The following is a 25,954-nucleotide window of genomic DNA, read 5'->3' as shown; positions in this document are numbered from 1 at the left end:
CATTACCATCTGAGGAACACAGGAAACAAACAGATCTAGGGGAGTGAGCTTTTGCTTCTTTTGTCGAAGGTATAAAGGGGAAAAATGTGTATAAAGGGGAAAAAGGTGGAATGAAAAGCACTCAGTTGGAGAAAATATCTGTGTGACTAATACGTTGGTGAAATTATTCCACAGCAGTACAACTTAAGTGACTTAATCCAAAATACGTCCCTTTACTTATTTATAAAGGGGACAACCAACTAAGCTACTGATTAATGGCCAGCTCTCACTCAAAGGAATATAAAAAACTTTGTATCCTCAATACTTTCCTTTTGTAGCTTTTACTTTAGCCCTGGGAAAAATATTAAAAATGTATTATCTTGGTTATGACCATGCTAGAATTTACGTTCAGTTTGGGACTCTTGAGGCTTTTCTAAATCAAATTTTACTTTGGAGTTTATTGTTTATTCCACATGATGAATGGGGCTTTGGCTATGAGAATAAAACCGTCCCTCTGTCTACCATTTCCAAATTTCTCACTAACTGAAATTCCTAGGAAGATCTCTGTTCTGTGTTTTCTTAGTCTTATTTATTTGGAGTCAGTTTCTGCTGTCCTGAGGGGTGACCCTTTGACCTGCACTCTGATTTTCACTCCATCTAGTAAAAAAAAAAACTAAAATAAAAATAAAAAAACCACTTTTAGTCCATCACCCAAGACCTGGTGTTTGGAAGCATTTCCCTTCTGGAGATAAGCCAGCGATCTCCTTTTCTGTCAGGCAAAGATATATGAACTACTAGGCTACAGAATAGTCCCTCTCACAAGCCTCTCCCTCTTGTTTCTCTCCTTGCAAGCCTCCGCAAACTTGCCGTGGAAGATGGAAACGCACTGTGTGTGGTTTGGAAACCGAAAGCCCAGCTTTGGCTCAAGCTGTGCGTCATGCTCAGCACAAAAGAACATTTTAAACCTGTTCCGGTTAAAAAAACCTCTAAGGACAAAAGGTTGGGAATTACAAAAGAAAAATCAGCAGGGTGTCATTCTTAACAAGTCTGTGAATATTTTCTTTTACAGAGAAAATGATAGTTTTGCTTGTGCATACCCATCCAACATCATTACTAAGGGAAAGTAAACTCCTGGGATGCAGACTGTGTCCCCTAGATCCGTGCGCAGAGGGCACTGTTTAGATCTCCTTCCACCCATGGACGAAAGGTGAGCTCCCTCTATAGCACCATTCCCACCCCCACCTCTTGGGACTCTGCAAGAGACCATTGGTGTGGAGCTTAGGCAGGAGGAAGTCAGGGAATGGATAGACCACATTATCTGCCATCAGTCTTATGGTAATTGCCAGGCTGTATTACTTTTTCCATCAAGACCCTCTGCACAATCTGCCTATCTGTACTTATATGCCTCCGTTACCATAATATCTGAGCAACTCACAATCTTTAATGTCTTTATCCTCACATACCCCTGTGAGGTAGGGAAGTGCTATTATCCCCATTTTACAGATGAGGGGACTGAGGCACAAAGTCTTACGGTATGTCTACACAGCAACTATACATCTGCTGCTGGGCCATGCCAGTCAACTCAGGTTCAGGCTGCAGGGCTGCTTCATGGTTGTGTTTAAGGGTATGTCTACACACACAGAGACTTGCCCCACATCATGCAGGGAATCACAGCCAGGAACTGAACCCAGTCCCTCAAATCCAGAGCCAGCGCCATAACCACTGGCGCAGGGAACCCATTTTAAGGGGGATTCCAGGGCTAGCTACAGTCAGGGGATGTGTGATGGCCCAGCTTCATTGAAGTGTTGCTGCCAGTGAGCAAATCAAAGGCCCTCAACATTTTATTTTTCATAGAATTCTTTCAGTTTTTACAAGGGGCCAAAATTCTGAAGCCCTGACTGAGGAAAACCTCTCATTTGCTGCAGAGGGAGTTTTGTCTGTGTAGAGAACTCACAATTTGGCCCAAGATAAAGTCAGTTCTGGGCCCAACTGAACTGTCATCCTTCTCAATGGGAAGCCCTTTTATAAAGGGAGATTGGCAAGGTTTTACCTCCAGTTGACTGTTTCTTCCTGCGACAGATGGCTGCGTCTAAAACCAACATTGTAAGTGGTGAAAGATTTACAGCAAATCTACAGGTTGGGCTTATAGTAGTGGTTAGTGCCCAGATACCACAGCGAGGACAGTGATAGAGATGCCTAGAGATAGTGTTACAGTCTATCACCTGGCAAGCAGAAACTACTGTTATACGATTAGATTCCTGCTTTTTATCCACTTCCCTGTTCATTAGTGTAGGATTTGGGACAGCACTACACCTGCTCTATGTTTTGTCTCAAATAGAACTGCACTGGGAGAGAATAAACTAGCATGACCCTTGACATTTCTGTTGATTTTTCCAGGAGCTCTCTTGAAAGCTAAATTTGCGTAAATGTGAAACAAGAGCAGCTTGATGCTGCCAGGAGACAAAGGCACTGATATATTTGTATACAATCCAGTTCAATCCAGCGAGGAATTCACTCTTTAACACAGGGTGACTCTGATGAGGGATTTTCAAAGCAAAAAGGTGTATTATATATAAAATCAATACCAAAATTCCATACCTTCGTTAAGTGTTAAACCAAAGTTCAGCAATAAATATTCACATTAGAAACTCTTAGACTTCTAACTTTGTGATAACTTTAATTATATCAAAGTTCAGACGATATCTGACCTACTACAAATCCATCACATATTTGCTGCTTCAATACCTAGTATCTCTCAGGGACTTATCTGGCCCCTGTCATTGTATCCGAGTGCCTCCCACTCTATCGTATTTATGCTTACAACACCCCTGCGAAGTAGGGCAATTCTACCATCCCCATTGCACAGATGGGAAACTGAGACAGAGTCTAAATGACTTGCCCAAGGCCACACGAAAGAGTCTATGGCAGTGCAGGGACGTGGCCCCAGGTCTCCCAAGTCTAAGCTTAACCACAGAGCTATCCTTCCTCCAAACATTAATTTTCTATGTGTAGGTGCAGACTTGGACATCAGGACGTATCTGGCCTGTAATCATATCACCTTGGGTTCTGATCACATCAGGTTTCACAAACTAAGCTGAACCAGACCTGGCCAGTACTTGGTTCTGAAAGCTCTGGAGAATGTCATGGTGCTTCAGGAAGTGGTTGGTGGGGATAGTGAGATGTTACTTTTCCTTCTGTGTCAGTATGGACAATTCCCCAGCATGGCTTTAGAAGGTGCTGTGTTGCTGGAAGCAATGGCTTTAGGATAACACTTTTTGTAAGCATACGATTGCTATCATGGTTACACTCCGGTCACATTATCAAGGTTTTCTTTGCAATATGATGGCTAGGCTTACTTTAAAAAAAGAAACAGATTCCAAAGATTCTCAGGGGTTGTCAACCTGGCCCAATTTGAGCCATGAGGTCTATTTTCTCCCAGTGCAATGGTTTAAGCAATAATAATCATCTAGAAGTCAATTTACCCCCTAACAAGCCATTGTCATAGATAAGAGTTTGACAGACGTAACAACTATGACCCAAAGCCTGGAAATGGTTATTGGGAGAGCCTGGACAGGTACTTTCAGCACATCAGTTAAAAACAATGTTACTTTCATGACTGTTGGCAGGTGATGTCATGGAAAAACATGGATTGCTTTAAAAAAAAAGTCTTCAAAGTGTCCTTCGGGGCTCACTCTGCTCCTCTTTCTCCACTACACATCTCGGGAGATACTGCGTTCTAGTATTGCGTGTGTCATCTCTGTGCTGAAAACTTACTACCCCTCACCTGTCCCCTTATTTGTATCTATGATGGTCTGACCTATCATCCGAGATGTCCCACCACTGACGCAAGCCCAACATGGCAAAAAACAGCTTAGGAAGAACAAGGAGGAGCCTCTTTCCTCTTCTTCACTTGACTTGAAATCACTACTTTCTTACCCAGGCTCACAACCTTGGAGTCATTCTCCCAGTACCTCCAGACTGGCACCAGGTCCTGCCATTTCTTTCTCTACCGCATATTCAAACTTCATTCTGTCCCCACTGCCCTTTTAGCTAAAACGGCCACTTCTCAACCCCCAGGAGCAACCCCACAAAAAACAAACAAACAAATGTGGAAGTACAACTCAAGAAAGTAAACGCTGGTGATCAGGTAATGAGATTTCAGTTTCAGGATTCCACAGGGTGATTCTAAACAAACAAATACGAAAAAGGACTTTTAAAATGATGAAAAGTACCTTTAAACAGCACCCATTCGACTGACTGACTGGATTATTGAGAGAGAGAGAGAGAGAGAGAGAGAGAGAGAGAGAGTGCAACACACATAAATAGACAGGGAAAACAGAATATTACAGACACAACGCCACATTAAAATGTGTGTATCTCTTTAAAAAAACCAACAAAACTTAATAGTTCTTTTTGTTGTCTTACCTACTCAATGCGACATTTTCCAAGAGATGCAATTTTTTATTTTATTCTGTGGTACATTTTAAATGGCTTTGCTTTTGTTCGGCATAGCTGCTCTCTTGTTACTTTCTAGCATTGCATGTTGCTTTCCTGTTTCAGACTGGTGGCAGCCAGTCTAAATTAAAGTCATATGCCTTTCTTGTTACAGCCAGTAAAGGATTAGGGGCGTGTGTGGGTATGTGTTCTTCATTCCCATTAGACAGTTCCTAGGCATTTCAGACATCTAAAGGTTGTTGTCATTAAGTCTGCACTTACTTTGGATCATTATGGCACAATACACTCATTGTTACAATTATTTGTTTTATCGTTGTGCTAGGTACTGTGAAGACATAATAGATCAGGGGTAGGCAAACTATGGCACGCGTGCTGAAAGCAGCATGCGAGCTGATTTTCAGTGGCACTCACACTGCCCGGGTCCTGGCCACGGTCCGGGGGGGCTCTGCATTTTAATTTAATTTTAAATGAAGCTTCTTAAACATTTTAAAAACCTTATTTACTTTACAAACAACAATAGTTTAGTTATATATTATAGACTTATAGAAAGAGCCCTTCTAAAAATGTTAAAATGTTATGGGCATGCGAAACCTTAGAGTGAATAAATGAAGACTCGGCACACCACTTCTGAAAGGTTGCCGACCCCTGTAATAGACAGTGCCTGCCCAGAAAAGCATAAAATCTTAAGTCATAACTGTGCAACTGACTCAACGTAGGCAGATTCCCACACCCACATGGAGCCCCACAGACTTAGGGGTCCCCCCACCTAGAGTCTGTTCTGGGATCAGGCCTAAGTTTGACATAATGCACAACATGCTGGAGAAAAAAAATAAACAGGGAATGGAGGGGCCACTGGATGGGGTAACTGAACATGAACATTTTGTTTTGCACAGACCAGTTCTTTGTACAATTTGAGGTAAAGAGAGGGTTGTTAATGGTGCTAGATAACTGCCCAAAAACTATTACATCAATATCATACCAGCACATGGAAGATTATCCCCACAGAGAATCAGAAAGGTTGTATGTTACTGGTGCAGAGTTGCCTCACATTACATTATCTAACTCCAGCTACTTTTTCACAAGGGACAGTAAAGCACATTTTCTGCAACTATCTTGGATCATTTCAGGCTTCAAATGCACAGGCTCGGCCCGGGGGTATCAACTATTTACCAACACCAGAGAACAAAAATAGCTTTCATTTGCTGCATTCCCGGCTGACCATGCAATGACTTGTGGTTGTTGTAGGCCACCACAGAGCTCCCACATAAAGAGCTTTAATGTGCTCTAAGTTCCAAAGCCAAACAAAAGGCTGCTCTGTGCTTTGGAGACCTTACGGGCTGGTGTCACGCTGATTATCTGGTCTTGTGTCAATGTTGCTTCTGGGGGGACCTTAGCTACAGTGGGAAAGCGTTTGAGGCGGCCACCTTGCCAGTCTGAAGAGTGAAAACATTTTCAAGGGATGACCTTGTCTGCAGCTGGCACACCGCCCACCGTGCCAGCCCTTGTGAAATGTTCCCTACAGTCTCTGGCCGCTGGATCGGTGGGAAAAAAAATAAAGTTCCTGGTGTTAGAAGATACTGTAACTGGTGGAACTCGACCAGCTCTTGACACTGATGTCGTAGGATGCATGATGCGATGGCTCAGAAGTACAGTTTCATTCCCTGTGGTGCCGTCCCTTGTCACCTACTCCCGGTTGTAGGTAGTGCAAAAAAGGAAGCTGGCCTCCCCTTGCCATTGTTTGTCAAGGTCAGCAAACTCACTCCTTGTTTCAACAGCAGTAGTGCTCAGTCTGGTGCCAAGGGTCTGCAGCGAGCTTTGGCTTACAGAAACATGCCTCTGTCCCCCCTCCCTAACAGACCCCTGTGCTGCTCCAGGGTTCCCCTCTCTAGGCAGGATAGGACTGGATCCTGGCATTGGTGTTCCACATGCAGTCATGTGCATGTTAGAAAACCACTGTAAAGAGCAAAAGCGCCACATTTGAGGGCTATGAGGTTCACTCTCTCCTTCCAGCAGGCCTAGTGTTTTGTCTTGCATGGAAAAGCATTTCTACCCATTATTTTTGCCATGTACCCAGTGATACCTGCTGCTCTTTCTTGCTGAAGGAAATATGTTGCCTCAGTCGATAAAATCATTCAGATCATTAATGCCTAATTAAACACTATTGCCAAAGCTCAACAAAATGTCCCCCCAAACAAAAGCAGCAAAATGGACGCATCGGTTTCTCTCGCTCTTTGTGGCTCACAAATGCCTAAGAAAAAGGGCTTTGCTGTGAAACAAAGCATCCAAAGGTGAAAAGCCACACTTCTCCCAAGGCCAGCAAAAAAACCAGACACACAACAACCCACAGAGAAAGCCGTGGAAACATTCTAAAGGGAGATGGGCTGGGGCCACCAATGCCAAAGCTGGATATGAGCTTCCCCAAAGTTCAGGGGTGTTTGGAGCAGCCCCATATAGAGGGAAGAGTCAAGTGTGAAGATCAGATCCAGATATGACTTTCCTCAAAAGTTTGGTGGTCTTGTGTTCTGGGGTTTTAATTCTGGCCCATCTTTAATTCTTACAGATGTATTCAATAACACAAGGTTAAATCAAACAGGATACCCAGGGCTAGGTTTTGAGATTTTCAAAAGCCATCGGCCAAGAGTAGCCTTCACTTACTCCCACACACCCCTTGGGAGTGTGGGGTCTGCTGCTGCCTCTGTGCATTGATTGTCACACTCAAAACAAGCTGTATCTCATGCTGGGCGGAGCTAGGAGAGTGCAGATCAGTGCCAGCATGCTCTCCAAGAGACTGCCATGGAAGAAGACCAGCCACCAGCCCTCCTCCCTATCACAAGTCAGCGCTGCAGTGAGGAAGGGATTGTCAAGGGGAAGGAAAGAACATAGGCCTCCAAAATCCTAACGGAAGCCCAGAAAAGGTCCTGGTATCACTCACTTCCTTGTCATGGCCTTTCCGATTAGACAAGTTGCAGGGGGGTGGAGGAAAAAGTACAATGTTAGGCAACTATACAATGCCGGTTTAAACAAAGTCTTCACCATTTAACCAGTGGAACTCACTGCCATAAGATGTCATTGAAGCAAATCATTTAGTAAATTTTTCAAAACGAGGATACATTTCTAGGAATAAAGAAAACCTCTGGAGTTGGGCTAGCTGGGGTCAGACAGATTCATAGATTCATAGATTCTAGGACTGGAAGGGACCTCAAGAGGTCATCGAGTCCAGTCCCTTGCCCGCATGGCAGGACCAAATACTGTCTAGACTATCCCTGATAGACATTTATCTAACCTACTCTTAAATATCTCCAGAGATGGAGATTCCACAACCTCCCTAGGCAATTTATTCCAGTGTTTAACCACCCTGACAGTTAGGAACTTTTTCCTAATGTCCAACCTAGACTTCCCTTGCTGCAGTTTAAACCCATTGCTTCTGGTTCTATCCTTAGAGGCTAAGGTGAACAAGTTTTCTCCCTCCTCCTTATGACACCCTTTTAAATACCTGAAAACTGCTATCATGTCCCCTCTCAGTCTTCTCTTTTCCAAACTAAACAAACCCAATTCTTTCAGCCTTCCTTCATAGGTCATGTTCTCAAGACCTTTAATCATTCTTGTTGCTCTTCTCTGGACCCTTTCCAATTTCTCCACATCTTTTTTTGAGTGTTCCCTGTTCTCAGATTTCAGGCAGAATCCGATTTTCAGCCGAGGTCAGGAAGAAATCTTTCCCCACAGTACAGTATTAACGAATGAGCTGCACTCTGGGGTCTTCTGTATTTTGGGGACACTTCAAAGCTGGTCCTGGGGAGAGGAGAACAGAGCGTTCTGACGTGGTGTCCCTTTCCCTCTGCCACATGCTGAGTGGCTGAGCATGGGCTCTGACTGAAGGTGCATGACAGGAACTTTCTGGTGGGGCGGGACCAGGAGAGACGAGTATGGATGGGATTTGTGCACCACCTCATTCCCCCATTAGTGATTCATTTTAATTTTATGCCCACATTTTTAAGGTGGTTTATTTGAAAATGCTTCTTCCCCCATATCACCCAACTTGAACACTCCCACACCCCCACCACATTTCCAATATGCCTTTTGGCATTTCCTGGGGCAAATCATGACTGGGATGTGGTTTCACAGCCAGTTACATTGTCTTCTCGTGTTACGTTGCCTAACATGCTATGCGGATCATCCAGATGACGCATTAAGTCCAGGAAATTAATAATAGACCATTGTGTAATTAAAAACATGCTTAAAAAAGGGATTGGTGACTTTTTACACTCATGAAAGCAAGAGATTGAACAGATGAGAGGAGCTTGAACTGCAAAGTTCAGATCCAAATATTTTCAAAGTATGGGGCTGTCTCAATCCAGAATCATAGCTTGGACCATTAAAAGCATAATGAAGCCTGAATCTTGGTTCAAGTCCAGAGCTGAACTCAAAGCTCCTTTAGATAGCAGGGCCTGGCTTGGGACCATCACTGCTGAATAGCATTAGCTAAATCCAGGTACACAGTAGTCATACATCACAAGTGCTTCCTCACATTAGTACGTGATGTAGGAGTGCTATAGCCCTCAGCTGGACGCAATCGGTCTTGCTGAAAAGTTTGTGAATTTGTTGCCTTTTAGTGGTAAACCAACATATGATAGAGACCTTAAAGTAAGGGTATTGTCACTTGATCAAAATGTCTCTTTCTTGTTAGTAGATCTGCTGTGTGTGCGTATTTCCAGTCATCATATCCGCTTGCCTTAGTGACTAATTGTTTTAAATAACTTTTAAAAATCTGCTAGTACTGCAAAACCCCTACAGCTAAAGGACAGCGAACTAGATTCACACACAATCTGACTCACGCATAATCTCCAGGATTGTTGAATTGTTTTAACTGTAAAATCTTTATCACTGGTGAGGATGCAAGAGCCAAGAAACAGACTGACCTTCAGATGATGGGTTTGCAGCAACCAGAGTTAATAAACTGAGCCGATTTGACATGTAATACAGGGACCCAGATTTTCTTAATCTGGCCCTTAATGGGTATAGGGCAGGACCGAGCAGAAACATAATGCTGACCCCTGAGGAAACTACTTCAGCTCTTCCAGTGGAGTAATATAGAAGAAATAGCATGGCACTGGTATGTAACCGCTTGCCTGAATTCTGACAGTCATCGTTTACTGCACCTGTCTCATGGTTCTGTGTCTGCAGTTTGAGGGCTCAGGGAAAGAAGGAGGCAAATCTGTTGAAGAAAGTACAGAATCTGGATTAGAGTATCATGAATATCACTATAGATGCAGCCTAGCTGATGAATGGCACTGTCACAAACAGAAGAAACTTTAAACAAAGGCCCTTCATGGAGAGGAAAGATGTTTTCCTGAAGCAGTTAAAGATCTGTTTATCCAACATGTCCGTAACGGAACCCTAGGTGCTGCTGTGTTCTCAGCTGCCATCTCCCATTCACTGCCTGATTCATGAGAGGTTCCCCTCCTCCCCCCTTAAATCATTCATGTCAAGATGCACTGACAGAATTAGGTTTAGGAATATTTACACAGGTGAGAGAGAATACTGAAAGACCATAAGAGGGATAAAGGTTCATTAAGGGCTATGACGTAGCATAACTGGGGCCAGTGAGCCACATTCATTACTAAGAAAATAGGAAAGCATTCCAGAAGGTAGAGAACTGGAAATTGTGAAACCCTTGTAAGTGCTGCTAAATTCAGTCCATCCTTTTATTTCCATTCTGAGAGAGGCCCTGCCACCAAACCCCAGCTCTAAAACACCAAACATAGGAGGGGTAAGGCGGTGTTGAAGCCTGAACCTTGGACCAGTTCATATTTGAAAACTGCACCAGAAGCCAACTCTGTGGGGTTGGAAATCCAGATCGAGATCTGAAATTTGCAGCGTGAGCCCATCCTCCCTACCTTCCTTAAGCCTTATCTAAATTGCCTGGGTATAACTTAAGGTGTGAATTAAACTAACATAATTAAACCACTGCAACCCCCTGTGTGGACATTGATTTCAGCGTAGGAGTAGTTTAAATCAGTTACTGTCACTTAAAGTGAAGTAAGTTGCTTATAGCACAACAAGAGCGTCCACACTGCCTTTAGCACTGGCTTAACTATATTTGTTGAAAAAACAGTTTAAGTTATAGCAGTGCAGCATTTCCCTGTAGACAAGTGTATTTAACCACCCCACATTGCTCTTCAGCCAATAACCATTTCAAGCCCCTCTTTCTTTCCACCTCTCACTTGCCACCACCCCTCTTTAATAATCTGCAATCCATTACAATGAAGAGTACAGGCATGGCAATGAGGAAGGAAGAGCTGGAGAAACAACAGAGCCAGGAGTTTTACAGGTATCAGGTGGAGAAGTGTCCCATTGGCCTATTAATGGTTTCCTACCTATTTGTAAACCATTCACCCCATCAGTGCTCCCTATAGATCCTTATTTGTCAGGCAAAGCATTTGACAATGAAAATAAAGCCAGGCAGGTTAAAGAACAGCCAGGAAGCTACCCCCACCAGCTCTCCCAATATATTCAAACCAATGTATGTTATGGTCAAACCTTCTTATCCATTTATATTCAGATCAGCATATTATATAGAGAGTGTGTGTGTGTGTATTTGTTTGATGTTCTACAATATTAGTGCTTCCGCGGTGACACTCCTAACAACCACACTCTTGTGTCAGGAATGATGGACCAATATCATAATCCCCTGCCCAGAATTAGGTTTTCTTCCCCTTTATCAGGCCCTGGCTGGGACAAACCACAGGTTTCCCCCTCTTTCGGTTTAACAGGAAACTTCCACCCACCATTCCCTTAACTTTCTTACACACACACATTAGTTCTGGACACATTATTTCCTGCCCTCTCTTAGAGGACTGAATCCCCCCATCTGGTTTGGTGAAGGAGCTTGAAGCGTTTGGGAGCTGGAAAAAGTTTCATATTCGTGGAACCAGATCCTCAACTGGTGTAAATCAGCAAAACTCCAATTGACTTGCAGACAGGGCCCCTCAGTTTAATATCTTTGCTTTCAAGAGCTTGGTGAAGGGCAGTAAAATAAGCGAGCAGGATGGTGCTTGCAATTAGCTGTGTGGTTCTATCAGGCCACTGACAGACTTATCTGTGGAGCTGAGCTGCAGCAAAACTTGACACATGTTTACAAACCCACAATGCATTTTTCGAAGAATCACTGGCCGCTTTGGGCTGAATGTTTTGCCATTGCAATGAGTGTGAAATACTTCTCGGAAGGGTGGTCAGTTTTCTCACCTGACAGAGATGTGATCTAGAAAGAGTTGCTGCAGAGATGGTGGTTATTATACTTCTGATTCAGAGGATGTCACACACTATCTGACTTCCTGTGGTTTTGAGCTATAATGAGTTGGGCCACTTTGGTGTGTCGGTGCTTAGCACCAAGACCCTTGTTGAACTCATCATCATTTGCACTTGAGACAAACTGCTGTGCAAGTTGTAATGTTTTTTCCAGTGGGTAAGGAGAGCCCAATCAGGCAGGCAAGTAACTCTGAGAGATCCCAGCCTGAGTTCTATAGCAGGCAACTCAGAATTCAGCCTGGATTTGTTTAGGTTTTGCACAACTGGGGCATAACCCTCCAAGCTGTTTCCTGCTCCCCAGGTGCTGGGGCACTAAATACTAAAAATATATTCTGCCCCCACCAGGGCTGGATTAACTCTCCTTTGGGCCAGGGCTATTACATTTTGTGGGGACCCTGTCCGAGGGGGTGTGGGCTGTAGGCTGGGGCAGAGGGTGCGGGTGCAGGAGGGCCCAGGGGATCAGCCCTTACCTCAGGCGGCTCCCAAAAGCAACTGGCACACTCCTCTGGCAGCGGCTCCTAGGACGGGAGGCCAAGGGGTCTCTGCGGTGCGCTGCTGCCTGCAGGCACTGCCCCTGCAGCTCCCATTGGCCGCAGTTCCCAGCCAACGGGAGCTGCAGAGTTGGTGCTTGGCGAGGGGGCAGCGCTCAGAAACATCTTCCTCCCAGGAGCTTCAGGAATGTGCCGGCCACTTCTGGGAGCGGTGTGGAGCGAGGGCGGGCAGGAAGGACCCTGCGCCGCCGGAGCAGAGCAGCTGGAGCCGGGGAGTAGAAGTGCCCGGCTGGCGGCTGGGGTCCGGAGGCACGGGGGCTGCCCGAAGCCGGTAGCGCTGGCTTGGGCAGCTTGGCTCTTAAACAGAGCCGAAGTCTGAGTCTGGGGAGGAGCAGAGCAGCTGGAGCTGGGGAGGAGAAGTGCCCGGCCGGGGGCGCAGGGTCCGGAGGCATGGGGGCTGCCCGAAGCCCGAGTGCTACCGGCTTCATGGTTTGCCAGGCAGCCTCCAGACCCTGCGCCCCCGGCTGGGCGCTTCCCCTCCCGGGCTCCAGCTGCACTGGAGAAGCGTCGGCCAGGGGCGCAGGGTCTGGAGGCTGCCCGGCAAACTGTAAAGCCGGTAGCGCTCGGGCAGCCCTTTTCACGTGGCTGGGAGGGAGGAGGGGGAGTTAGGGCAGGGACTTTGGGGGAAGGGGCAGGGAATGGGCGGAGTTGGGCCGGGGCCAGGGTGGGAAAGGGGCAGGGCTAGGGCCCGTGGAGTGTCCTCTTTTTTTATTTTTTAAATATGGTAACCCTACCCTGGGCAATTGTCCCCTTTGCCTCCTCTGTCAGCGGTCCTGTTGCAGGGTCCCCCCATAGCCCGAGACCCTGGGCTCCCGCCCCTAAAGCCCCTGCGTTAATCCGGCCCTGGCCCCCACACACATCAGCAGTTCTTCTCCTCTCACTGCTGGCTGACCAATTCCAAGTACAGGAGCTTCTCCACCGTGCCAGTGCTGTACTGCATCATGCAGTGAAAATAACACCTGTCTAAACCAGACCTATTTTACTTTCTCTAGAAGAAGGGTGCTGCATGCTAGAGGTTTTTTTTTTTTCTTTTCTGACCTTCACTCCAGGTTCAGCAATGCATGTACAATTATTTGTGTTTAATATATCACCAAAGAAAGGAGAGAGAAAATTCATGGCACAGCAGAGCCTAAATGAGAAGGTGACAATGCGTTTACTGAACTATCCAGGAGATGAAATGCTATTTTGTTACCCCTGAATGGGTTGGGTGGGGCGAGGGGAAAATTTCTCTCTTAATCGGTCTGGGCAGGCAGCTGCAGTATTCCTAATGTACTAGCTTCATTTGGTGCAAACAGAGATCCAGTGAGCATTTTTCTTTGAAATCCCAAAGATAAAAAGACCCAGACAGGACTAAATAGACCCAGATTCTGGATAAATCACATCCCCCTTCTATAGTCATTAAGAGACCTATATTGACTTTTGTGGAGTTTTTCCTTAGTTACATTGGAGTGACTAAGAGAACTAATCTTCTGCTTGTATGATTCCCAGGACAAGGGGTCAGAAGATAGAGGTGCAGCTAAAAAGCAACTAATGGAAGGCGATAGGTTTCATTAGCAGTCAGTGATGCAGCAAGCAGGCAGAGTTGTAGGAAAGATCTTTACTGAGCATGGTGACCTGTGCGGCCTACTGAGAAGCCTGTGTTTGGCTGGTACCAGCATGGCCCAGATGGAGATTTAATAAATAAATAAATAAATAAATGGAGATATCCCATCTCCTAGAACTGGAAGGGACCTTGAAAGGTCATCGAGTCCAGCCCCCTGCCTTCACTAGCAGGACTAAGTACTGATTTTGCCCCAGATCCCTAAGTGGCCCCCTCAAGGATTGAACTCACAACCCTGGGTTTAGCAGGCCAATGCTCAAACCACTGAGCTATTTGAGCCCACAGATTTCACACTGAACAAGGTCCCACCTGAAACGTGTCCCTCTTTCTCCAGTTCCCATCCTCGTGCTACAATAGGAATGAGTAAGAGAGAGTAAGATATGCCTTAGCTTGAATTTACACCGTCTTCCAGCTCTTTGGCATGTATTTTTCACCACCATAGAGGAAAGCTATCTTGTGGTGAATGCACTGCGCTGGGATTCAATAGATCTGGTTCCTCTTACAGTCTGCTCTCCCAGATTGTCTGGGTGACTGTGGGCAAATCACTGCACCATTCTGGGCCTTGGTTTCTCCATCTATAAACCAGGGATCTACTATTTCTTTTCTCTCACTCTGTCTTGTCTTGTTTACTGTAAGCTCTGCAGAGCACAGATGGTCTTAGTAGGTGTTTGTACAGTGCCTGACACCACAGGCCCTGGTCTCAGCTGGGGTGCCTATGTGTTACCAAAATGCAGATAACAGTAACAGACTCTTTTACACTCAAACATCAGTATGTGGGCACAAATAGGTTAAAGTAAACATAAGAGCCTCTAAACTGCATGGAAAGGAGCCTAGCTTATGCTAGTGCACACATCCCCTGTGCATATTGGGCAGGAACCTTTCTCGCATGTAGGACTGAACTGCTTTTACAGTGGTTCTCTTTGCTTTAAAGATGATCAATTCCCAAAACACTGCACGTGGCTGTGGCTGAAATACCAAGAGTGTGATTCTGGCTGGAGGATCTGCTGCCTTCAAGCTGTGCTCCAACTGTGCTCTCATGGCAGATGACATCAGCAGCAGCACTCCACAAGCCCAGCATTGAATATTCTCAAAGCAACACAGCAAATAATTAATTCCAAGTGTGCTTTTAATTTTCCAACACTGGTAGCCCCACCCCCCGCATCTTGCACATTCATTATCCTAGTTGGGCAACCAAACCTTAAGCTTTCTTCTCAAGAGGTTTTGAAGTAAGTGGCATTAAACAATCAACTGCAGTTGCACGTATTCCCAATGCACTGCATGGGGCTTTTGCAGTATGGATCTCATTAAAGGTCAAATAGAGTCATGCATGTAAAACCTGGCATACTGTAAGCAAATACTTTGCATCTTTAGCCCTCTTTCAGCCAAGGATTTCACCATCAAGAGGCAACATTTTAAAAAGTGGCCTCTAATTCTGTGCATGCAAACACAGTATTTGCACATGCAGATAGGTATGGGTGCATGCACATCAGGTATTTAGGAGCCTAATTATAAAATTAGATGCCAGTAAAAATTTGGAGACCCAAATCTAAGAACACTCCTATATGGACCTAATCAAACCCACTAAAATCAATAAGGAGTCTGCTGGCCCATGGAAAGGATACATTCTTAATTTTTCTGAGGCTAGGTCTGAACTCAGATTAAGCTACATTGATTTGATTTCAGCTGATTTAAGCGTGTCCACACAAGGAAGTTACAGCTATGTAACTAAATTGATTTAGAAACCACTTAAATTGATGTGACATCTGTTTGCAGAGCAAGCCTGAGACACAGAGGGGTTAAATTAGTTGTCCACAGCCACACACAGCAAGTTAGCATGAGGGCTGGCAATAAAACTGCCATCTCCTTAATTACCAGTATGCACCACTCCTTCATTGAGAGCACATCCTATTCCCAGGGCAACTCTTTTTCTCTATTCTTGCTTTCCTAAATATGATAAAAACAGTGGTCACAGTTAGCAAAAAAATGTCCAAAATCAGTCCACAATTGCAGCTCCAGTGAACTTCACACTGGCATTCTCAGCACATAGCCAAATCAATTCATCGGAGGTCCGTCAATCTGCTGAAAGTTGAGCAAAGATTTCAGCTTGAGAGTGAATGTTTCTTGTATAGTATGTTTTAAAAAAAAAAAAAGACTGGTCTCAATGTCATTCATCTCACGCCCCACAGACACAGGCAGACGCTTGTTTGCTAAAGGCTAGAATAATCGAATAAAGTCAATGGAGTTAAGGCAATTTACACGAGCTGAGAATCAGGGTGATTTTGCTCTTTATTTTTCAAATGGAAAATAAAAGGAAATAAAGAATCAAAGGATTGTATCTGTTAAAATTTTAAAAAAATGTATACGACAGGTCTATTGATATTGTATGCAGTCTCGCTTGTTTTTTATTCACTTTCCTCTGAAAGCTGTTCAGTTGTTTGTGATTTAGCATTACATCTGCCTATCTACCTAATCACAGGCAAAAAATAAATAAAAAATTAAATAGATCAAAGCTATGACTCATTTTTAAAATATGAAAATAAAGGAGTGCAAAACTCCCAGAAGAGCTGTGACGAAAGACCAGCCTTCTTAGAAGAACTAGGATAAGAGCAAGAACAATTATTCACAAACATCTTAACCTCTAGCAAATTATTATAGCCCATGAGCTGCAGTACTTCATCCTGATCCTAGCAGATGATCTGTCAATAACCATAAACTGTGGTGTTGATCAATGGCTTTGGGCAGCTTTTGCTCCCTCTATCAGAGGGATTACTGGGTGAAATTCTATGCAGTAGCAGTGTTGCCAACTCTCACTATTTTATCCTGCGAATCGCAATGTGTGATTTTTTTGTAAAGCCCCAGCATCTGGAGTCAAGTGACTCATAGAAACCTCAGAAATATTTTCTAAAAAGTTTCTAGCGCTTATGGCTGCAGAGAAAAGCTTGCAAACATGACTGAAGTGCACCCTAAAGGTGCAAAAACCAGAAGGCAAATTGTGACGTTGTCCAATTAAAATATAACCATGCAAATTATTATTGCTACCACTGTTATATAATTGCAACGAACCTTATACAAAGTGTAACACATGGCCAGAAACAGCCTGCAGGCTAATTAACCCAAAGCCAACCTTTAAAGACATGTTAGAAAGTATGCGAACGGTAATTAGGGCTATTCTATGATAAATAGGCTAGAACATTGAAGTACAAACCTGTATTGTTAAAAAAGTAAAGGTGATGCTAATTGTGTGTGTTTACTTATAGATGCTAGCCATGTAAACAGACAGTTCCTGTCTGTCACTATAGCTATTAATTTAGAGATCAAAAGGGAATATTAACATTTAGATAAATCTAGGGTGATATAATGTCATTGTCTCTTTGAAGTTTGTAATAAATTGCCTAATGAATAAATTGCCCTATGTTAATTTGTGTAACTAATTACCAGTGGTGCTTAGGAAATAGGTCTCCATAATTGCCTATTGTTTGCTGAGGGACTCCAACCAGTCAAAGAAGGCCTAAATTTGTATAAAAAGGGCTTTGGTCCTGATCCTGTCATCTCAGATCTGCTTGATGCTTCAATGCAGCGGAAGCCTAAGCCACCAGGACTGAGATCCCAGTGCTGACTGGACTGCCCTGAATATAAACATTGGACTATAACCTATGGATTATTTCTGAAAGAACTCTTTGCAACTACAAAGCTCACCATCTCTGCTATGAATCTGAACCTCAAGAATTGTACTCAAGTTTGTATGTATACTGATCTTTTAACCAATGCTCTCTTTTCTTAATAAATTTTAGCTTAGTTAAGAATTGGCTGTAAGTGTGTATTTGGGTAAGATCTGGAATATTCATTACCCTGGGAGGTAATGTGTCTGATCCTTTGGGATTGGTATAACTTTTTATATGATGAATAAGATTTTCAGTAATCTTCATCATATTTAACTTGGGTGTCTATGTGAAAGCATAAGGTGGGGTTACTTTAAGGGAACGGTGTTGTTGGCTTCTGGATAACAAGTAAGGTATTAAAGAAGCCGTTTGGTGCTGGCTTGGTAAATCTAAGTACTTTAATAGTGCCTATAGTAAGTCTTTCTACAAGGCTATTCTTGTGAGCTGAGGAATTGTGCATTACAACAGACTTTTATGACACCCACGGTATGCAGTATATTTTTGTTGGGCTAGCCTTCAAAGAGCTCTGTAGTGAAGGAGCCCTCATCTAGGTTTTAAAGCATAGGGCTCTGACATTTTTTTCCATGCTATTGTCCACAGCTCTCAAGAGCACAGTCTGAGATCATATTGCACCAGGCAACGTTTACCAGTCTTTATATGTTAAGATTTGCTTTAGGTTCTTTTATAGACCGAGTTTGGACTCTGGTATTCCAGCCCCCATATTTCCTATGCTCCAGTTGTAAAGCCAAAGAATTACCTAAAGCTCTTATTTACAGTGGGTTCTTTTTCAGATAACTATCAGGAGGGAGGGAGGGATGTTTTCTAGCATCCCACTGTGATGTAACAGTTGGCTTTCCTGGTTCACGAACGGCCCCGGAGGATCCCAGCCTCTTGAGGCTCAGTTACTTGCAGTGCGGTGTCCTTGCCAAAAGAACAAGCTGTTGCACAATAGGCTGCGTGCCATTCATCCATAATAAGGGGAGGGGGCAAAGAGTGGGGTTCCAGGGAGAGATTACATCATCTGAAAACAAGGGTGCGTTTCTTGTTTGCATTTAGTGGCTTTCACCAAACTAGTTGCCACCTAGCAACAAGCACCAGGCCAAGGCAAATTGTGAATCAGCAGCTTCTAACCATTGTTTAGAATGCTTCAAACTAAACGTCTTTATCAGTTTCCAGGGTTAGTGTTTCCCTCCCCTCCCCGCATCACAGTTGACGACATTTTTGCAAACCCTCTCAAGCCTCCAGTGCGCTCACCAAGCTTCTGATTTTGCAGAGCTATCTGGAGACTCTTTTCTGGGCTGGGATTCTTTTCAGGTTAAGATACCAAGAGACCTCCTCCATTCAGTGAGAGCATTACAGACTACCACAACAAAGCTTTGGTCCATGATGGGGCTGTAGGCTCTACCACAATAACCAATAATACAGGAGATGTCTTCATTAGCCTGAAGTGGGAGATCTGAGGGAGGTTTCCCTTAGAAGCTCTCTTCCTAGTAGATTGAAGGATGCTTTTATAAAAACACTGATAGGCATATTAACTACTGGGACATAGCCAGAATCCCACCTCTCATCTCCAGATCAAGTAACAAACCATCTAGGACTTCCATGGGGGCAGAAGCAGGCCCCTTAGGACTTCTCAATATGTAACTAACACTATGACCAGGTGGGTCATCAGCAACCAGTATTGAACCCAAAACCTCTGGATCTAAAAGGGTGAACATCTACTGCAGAGGTAGGCAACCTATGGCATGCGTGCCAAAGGGGGCACATGAGCTGATTTTTGGCGGCATGTGAGCGGATTTTCAGTGGCACTCACACTGCCTGGGTCCTGACCACCAACCCGGCGGGGGGGGGCTCTGCATTTTAATTTAATTTTAAATGAAGCTTCTTAAACATTTTAAAAACCTTATTTACTTTACATACCACAATAGCTTAGTTATATATTATAGACTTATAGAAAGAGACCTTCTAAAAACGTTAAAATGTATTACCGGCATGAGAAACCTTAAATTAGAGTGAATAAATGAAGACTCGGCACACCACTTCTGAAAGGTTACCAACCCCTGATCTACTGCATGATCTAAAAGAACCAGCTCTGTCAGCTTGAAGCCAGTAGTTGACTAAACCCTCTAGGTTGTCCAGCCACTAAAGAGGGACAGAGCCAAACTGTGTAAGCACGGATTATATGCCCAAACACACACACTAAGATATGTGGTTATAAGAGATATTCACAAGTATTGGGTGTGTTTTGAGGCACAAGGCTAAAGGACAAATTGCATTCAACAATCCAAGGAGAGTGGGTACATGGGATAAGCATAACTTATATGTATAAGAAGTGATTTAAAATTATTCCAAAATTTCTGTTGTAATGGGAGACACATATCACACAGGAAATTATTACACAGCAATTACTCAGATTATATTACCTTATACCCTGCATACCAGGAATGTAGTCAAGCGTGAGGCTTCACAATATAGTAAAATACAGATGGGCTTATTTCCTTCCCCCACCCCCTTATAAGTTCTGTTTCTGCTGACCACATCAAGCTTATTTGCAATTAAAATACATATTTTACTATATCCTTCCTCAAATTAAATGCAGACTCTAAAAATAGTATTCAGAAAGCTATTTTTATTCAGTAGCTGAGTGCTTTAAAAAACTCTGTAATAATGCTTTTTTCTTTCAGTCACTCAGCTGTTCATAGCCAACACTTTCCTGCCTTAATATTTTGCTCTATTTCCTTAATTACTTCTCTGTCAACAGTTGCAGGGTTCTGTACAGGTCTGAATTTAGTTTAGCTAGGATTTTGTTGGGAAATTGGTGAGAATTCCCATGAGATGACTATATTTTAATCACCTGCATTCTATCACCTCTATTTATCACATCCATGCAGTCTGTGCTAAACTCTAGCCCCACCTGCAGAACCATGCTACAGCTGTCAGACCAGCTAAAAGACCTTTTCTCTTAGCCACATTCACCTTCACCACCACATCACCATTGTCAGAATGTGCACATGACCCACTCTCACCCCCGCCCGCCATATATCCAGACACAACCCTTGGCCAACCTATAGAACTATCATTGTATTTTGCCGAGAAAATCAGCAGAATTGTAGAGGTTCACTGGGACAACGGAAACAAGTCTAAAACCAGGAGCTGCCCTCAGTCCACTGGTCTTGATGACATTCATGCCACGCTCCAAAAGAGAAGTCTTGGAATATCAGGAAACTTTACTGGTTAAGCCGCAAAGAGTCCTGTGGCACCTTATAGACTAACAGATGTATAGGAGCATGAGCTTGCATCCGAAGAAGTGGTTATTCACCCACGAAAGCTCATGCTCCTATACATCTGTTAGTCTATAAGGTGCCACAGGACTCTTTGCTGCTTTTACAGATCCAGACTAACATGGCTACCCCTCTGATACTTTACTGGTTAAGTAGACCTCTGCCTTTCATGACTGGCAAAGTCCAGCAAAAAAAACCAAACCCGGTCTCCCAGGATAATGTCAATGTCACTGTAATAAGGCCACCATCTCCTGAGCAACCCCTCTTGGCCAGAAGTCATTTTACAAGTAGCCTGCCTGAGTTTTCCCCTCAAATGTCTCCTTAAACAAATTCCACCGTATTTTAAAAAAAATTACCCCTTCTGGGTGGGGTCCAGTTTATTTATTCTCTCATACAGTCTCCAGTTGTCCTCTAGGCCCAAAGCCCTTCCAACTTGACTAACGGAACTCCACAACCTCTTTTCAGGGTTTGGGCTGTTCTTATCTCTGGTTCCTTTAGCACCCTTCACCATTCCATTCAGGCTGGCAGGGCCGGATTATGACATTCTGAGGCCCTAAACTTTGTCAAGTGTAAGAGGCCCCGTACCATAAAAAAAATTAAATTTATTATTTTCACAGAAAGGACCTTCAATATATAAACACAAAAGCTTTATATTTGCATATATACAAAGGCAAAGTTGTAAAAATAGAATAATCTAACTAAAACACATCAATATGCCTGTTTGCATTATAAAATAGTTTCAAATTAACACTTTTGTCTATGATGTCTTAATTAGTAGATCTGAAAACTTTATATCTACAGCAACACAAAAGCAGTTACAGTTACGCAGACCAGCTTACATAATGGGAGCAGTACAACCTGCAGTATGTCTGTTTGCACATCACATTAATTTTAACACTGACATTGAAGACATTTTCTTTCATGCTTTTTGGAGAGCAAAGTCATTGATGATGTCCTCAAATTATAAGCTATGCAGTTTGTCACTTTGAACGCACAGAATGCCGAGGGCAGATAGCTTTTCTTGCAGCATTTTCTAGGTAGACATCTCTCTTCATGTTCGCTTCTCTATCCTCTGTCTCCCCCAGGAACACTAATTAATCTCGAGTAAACACCTCGGACATACAGAGTGACAACAAGCTATATGTGCGAAAGAGAAAAAGAATTTACCAGAAAAAAGGCTGGTAGTCTCTAGACAGGTATTGAGAAAGTGAGAAAAACTAGCCAATATTCAAGCAAATATAATTAATATTAGACTTTAATAGCCCATAAATCATATATGCACATAGTTTGAAATAACTTGCTCACCAAGTACTCAGAATATTTTGATATATATGTATATCTTCCTTTACTTCCCTCAAAATCCTCTATTTATCCTTTTGTCAGCACTCTGATATTTACTGTGAAGGTTCCCAAAACTGACAGAGGGAAGCCAACACAAATTTATCCTCCTCAAGATTCACTTGACCCAAGTCCATAAGAGATCACCTGCAAACTCAATCATGGGACGTTTGGATAGTTCATGAAGCAGAAAGTGGCGTGCACACTAAAATACACAATTGTACATAAGTACAGACCAAAAGAAGAAAATACACTAACACACTAACACTTAAGAAAATGAAGGAAAAAAAAAAAAAAAAAAAAACAGGAGCGAAGGCATTATACAACTGAGTGTGCTGGATGGTAAACAAAAGATGGCAGCCTTCCGGCTATTACCAGCCCAGGAAAACGCTATGCATGATGTCACTCCTAGGACGAGTCCCATACGAGTATGAGCTTGGCAGGATTGCTTCTCTACTCTGCCGTCTCTGACCTCAAATTTTTCCTGATTTTATCGGCAGTAGATTTATTTATTTAAATAAGTTATAAAGGCACGGTCAGAAAAGGCACAGGCCAGCTTAAAACAGTTCACTGGCCATAGTTTGCCCACTGCTGCCCTAAACTGTAGCTTAGTTAGCTTATGCCTTAATCTGGCACTACAGGCTGGCAACAAAGTCTGTCAGAAACTGGACATAGTGGTGTCTGTCCCCGGTCATTCAAAACAAAGTCTTACACCAGTTTCAAACTGGGCCCAGCACTCCCAGGCTTTCCCAGGCTGAACCTCAGCCTTCTTCAGCCCTCTGGTTTCCAGGGCCCCAAACCTTGCTCCCCTTGATCAGGTTAAAGTGTTTTGAAATGATGAAGTTCTAATCAGTTATATACAGTTATCTCTATGCACCAATCAGATTCGTGTTTTCATAGTGCCCATTTTATAACTATTAAAATTCACAAAACCACCTGAGAAATCATAGAATGCTACAGATCTGTATTTTACAGGTTGATGTCAAGCCACGAAATTTAGATCAGTGTGAAATGTTTGCAATCAAATCTCAATCCACATGAAAAAAATCTCTTCTTGTCATTACAAACTCAAAACTCAGATCACAGTCATCAAAAGTTTTAATGCATTAAGTGAACCAAGGTCCAGTTTGTTCAAAGATGGCCCAATTTATGGTTTTCTATTAAAATTATGAGAAATAAGCAGTTTCTTACATTTTTGATGAAAACACAACAAACAAAAACAAAGTATCACTTGGGGCTTTTGCTGATTTCTTCTTTGATATTTTGGATTTGTTTGAAACTGAAAATGTAAGCAACGCTCCCATGAGTTTTGGCTGTGTTTGCTTCGTATAGTCTTTTTTTTATTGGAATTTGCAGCTAGGTTAATTGGCCCAAGACAGCCAGGCTTTTAGAAGTTCCTAGCAAAAGTGATAACCTTTTATCAAGATGGAATTATGGTTGGAGTTTTGTCCAGGAAGTTCCTTGTAGTTCTGAATAGGTGTTATGACACCGATGCACACTGTAGTTTTTAAACGGCACATTGCATATTTGATGCTGTAATCTGAGAACGTTGAATCACAAAAGAGCACCCACCTGGTGGGGTGTATAAACCCCGCACCAGGATGGAAGGGGTTAAGAAGCTGCTTTGGATTGGAGTAGCCCTGCCCTGCCACACCTTAGGAGTTAAAAAGGATGATTTGCCCCTCAGTAGAGAGCAGTTCTGGGAAGAGAAGCAGCTACTGAGCTTCCAGGAAGAGACCTGGTGGGCTGTAGTCCACGAAAGCTTATGCTCTAATAAATTTGTTAGTCTCTAAGGTGCCACAAGTACTCCTGTTCTTTTTGCTCACACAGGAAAGGATCATAGGTCCTACCTTTCTGCTAAAACAAGGAGAAGAGGCTGTAGCCTATAACTTGTGCTGGAGACTTTGAACTTTGGAGTAGTGAACTTTGGAGTAGACTCTAGCCAAGCCAGGGCTCCTCTGAAGAAAGACAGGCCACATATCCTGGCTGGAACTGCCTATTTTTTCCCCCCTTTGTCCTTTTGTTAAAGTCTCTTGCTAATCTTGGATTGTCTGTCTGTTTCTCTTGGAACTCTGAAAATGGGAGAAATAGTCCAAAGGCCACAGGTAGAGGGCTGAGAGCCTGCCATTGCTAGGTGGACATTGAATGCGGCTGCTGGAAGGACCGGACTTGTTTAAGTGCACTTTCCACGTAGCATCCAAAGGGAGAGCTCTGCTGGGGACAGGTCCCAGACGGCAATGTAGTGAACTAAAATGAGGAAAGCGTTCTGCTGCTTTGCTGTTTAAGGCCACTGACATCTTGACGTGTGCATGGCGTGGTGACTCCAATGCAGACGTTATGATATCCACAGCTGTAAGGAATGTAACATACTGTGCCTTGTAAGGCCTGTGCCTGTGGACAGCCTGCAGTGTGCATGGCACAAGAGGTCTGATGCTGTGATGCTGCCCTTGGGCTCAAGAGCTAAGTCAGAGTCCATGCAAAGCTCAGAACATCAGATGGAACCCATACAGGTCTTATAAAGCCGGTACAGGGGCATGTTAGCCTTATAATGTTACTATACCTAGATTTTAGCTAATAACTTCAAAAATCTACCCACCAATTATCCAGAAATAGTCAAAGGTAGTAGTCCTCACTAAGGCCAGCAGATGGAACTACTGGGGTAAAGCTGCTTCTGAGATAGACTGAGCCGAAAACCTTTAGGAAGCTTTTCTCAAAAATTAAATCCACCTCACTTAAAAAACAAACCAGCCCCACAAAATCAATCAACCCTGCGCTCTCTCTCAAACACCTTGTCCGATTCACTCCAAAGTCTCCTAAAAAAAAGTTGACACAAGATCAGGCCTGTAGCAATGTAATTGGATTGGTTCATTTTCACCCCCCCCCCCCCCCCCCCCAAAAAAAAAAAAAAAAAGCATTACAGAGGTCAAATCCCCTGAACCAGTCATTTACTGGGGGAAAACAGCACAGTGATATACAGCAGTTTCTCAGGAAACCGATGAATGGAAAGGTTTTAGTGGCAAGAAGTTTAGTGCTGTTGCAGAGTCAACCCGAGGGCTGGGGAGGCATCCTTTTCTAGCTGTGATGCGTTTGCAAAAAGCACATTTGGGCGAGATCCCGCTACTTCCGCTTTTTTTAGACACACAACTGATGCCTAGTAACATAAAGAGACACTGTTCCTTTTTCCTGCTTGTTCAACAGTGGAAGCGCCAGGTAAACCTAGAGTCTGTACGAGGAAGGGGATTAGGTGGAAGGGAAGGTATTTGCAGGCCTGAAAAATAGGGCCTCCAGTTGACCTTCCATCTCCAAGTCAATGCAGCGATATCATTTGACTGACTCCTGCCTTTCCCAGTCTCCTGTTTAAACCAAACATGTAACACGCCAATGCAGCCATTGCATTAAGCTTAGGAGGAGGTGTGTCTTTCACTGCTTAAAGCATTGAGAAGCCATGTGAACACCACCAGCAGAGTCATATTGTAATGATGTATACATATTTTACCACGGAGGAGCCCAGCCTATGGGATAGATATGGCATCAGAGTGAACTACCCACAGGGAATTTGTCAAGTTAGATTATTAATTCTGAATATGAATAATACTATGAATCATCAGAGGGTCCTGTGGCACCTTTGAGACTAACAGAAGTATTGGGAGCATAAGCTTTCGTGGGTAAGAACCTCACTTCTTCAGATGCACTTCTTGCATCTGAAGAAGTGAGGTTCTTACCCACGAAAGCTTATGCTCCCAATACTTCTGTTAGTCTCAAAGGTGCCACAGGACCCTCAGTCTG

The 25,954-nt window shown here is 43.5% G+C and overlaps 1 long non-coding RNA gene across 1 annotated transcript in view; it reads right to left on the bottom strand.

The window, feature by feature from the left end:
* Window positions 1-21,885: 21,885 nt before the first annotated feature.
* The window catches only part of LOC117878765, a 35,286-nt gene continuing 31,217 nt past the window's right edge, over window positions 21,886-25,954 (bottom strand). The window contains exon 3 of the long non-coding RNA XR_004646074.1: window positions 21,886-21,967. This is a non-coding gene — a long non-coding RNA (uncharacterized LOC117878765). The remainder of the gene's footprint in view (window positions 21,968-25,954) is intronic.

This window comes from Trachemys scripta, chromosome 6 (genome assembly GCF_013100865.1).
Source record: "Trachemys scripta elegans isolate TJP31775 chromosome 6, CAS_Tse_1.0, whole genome shotgun sequence".
Lineage (NCBI taxonomy): Eukaryota > Metazoa > Chordata > Testudines > Emydidae > Trachemys > Trachemys scripta.
The sequence above is the reverse complement of the archived record's forward strand: the minus strand, read 5'-3'. Positions and strand labels throughout refer to the sequence as shown.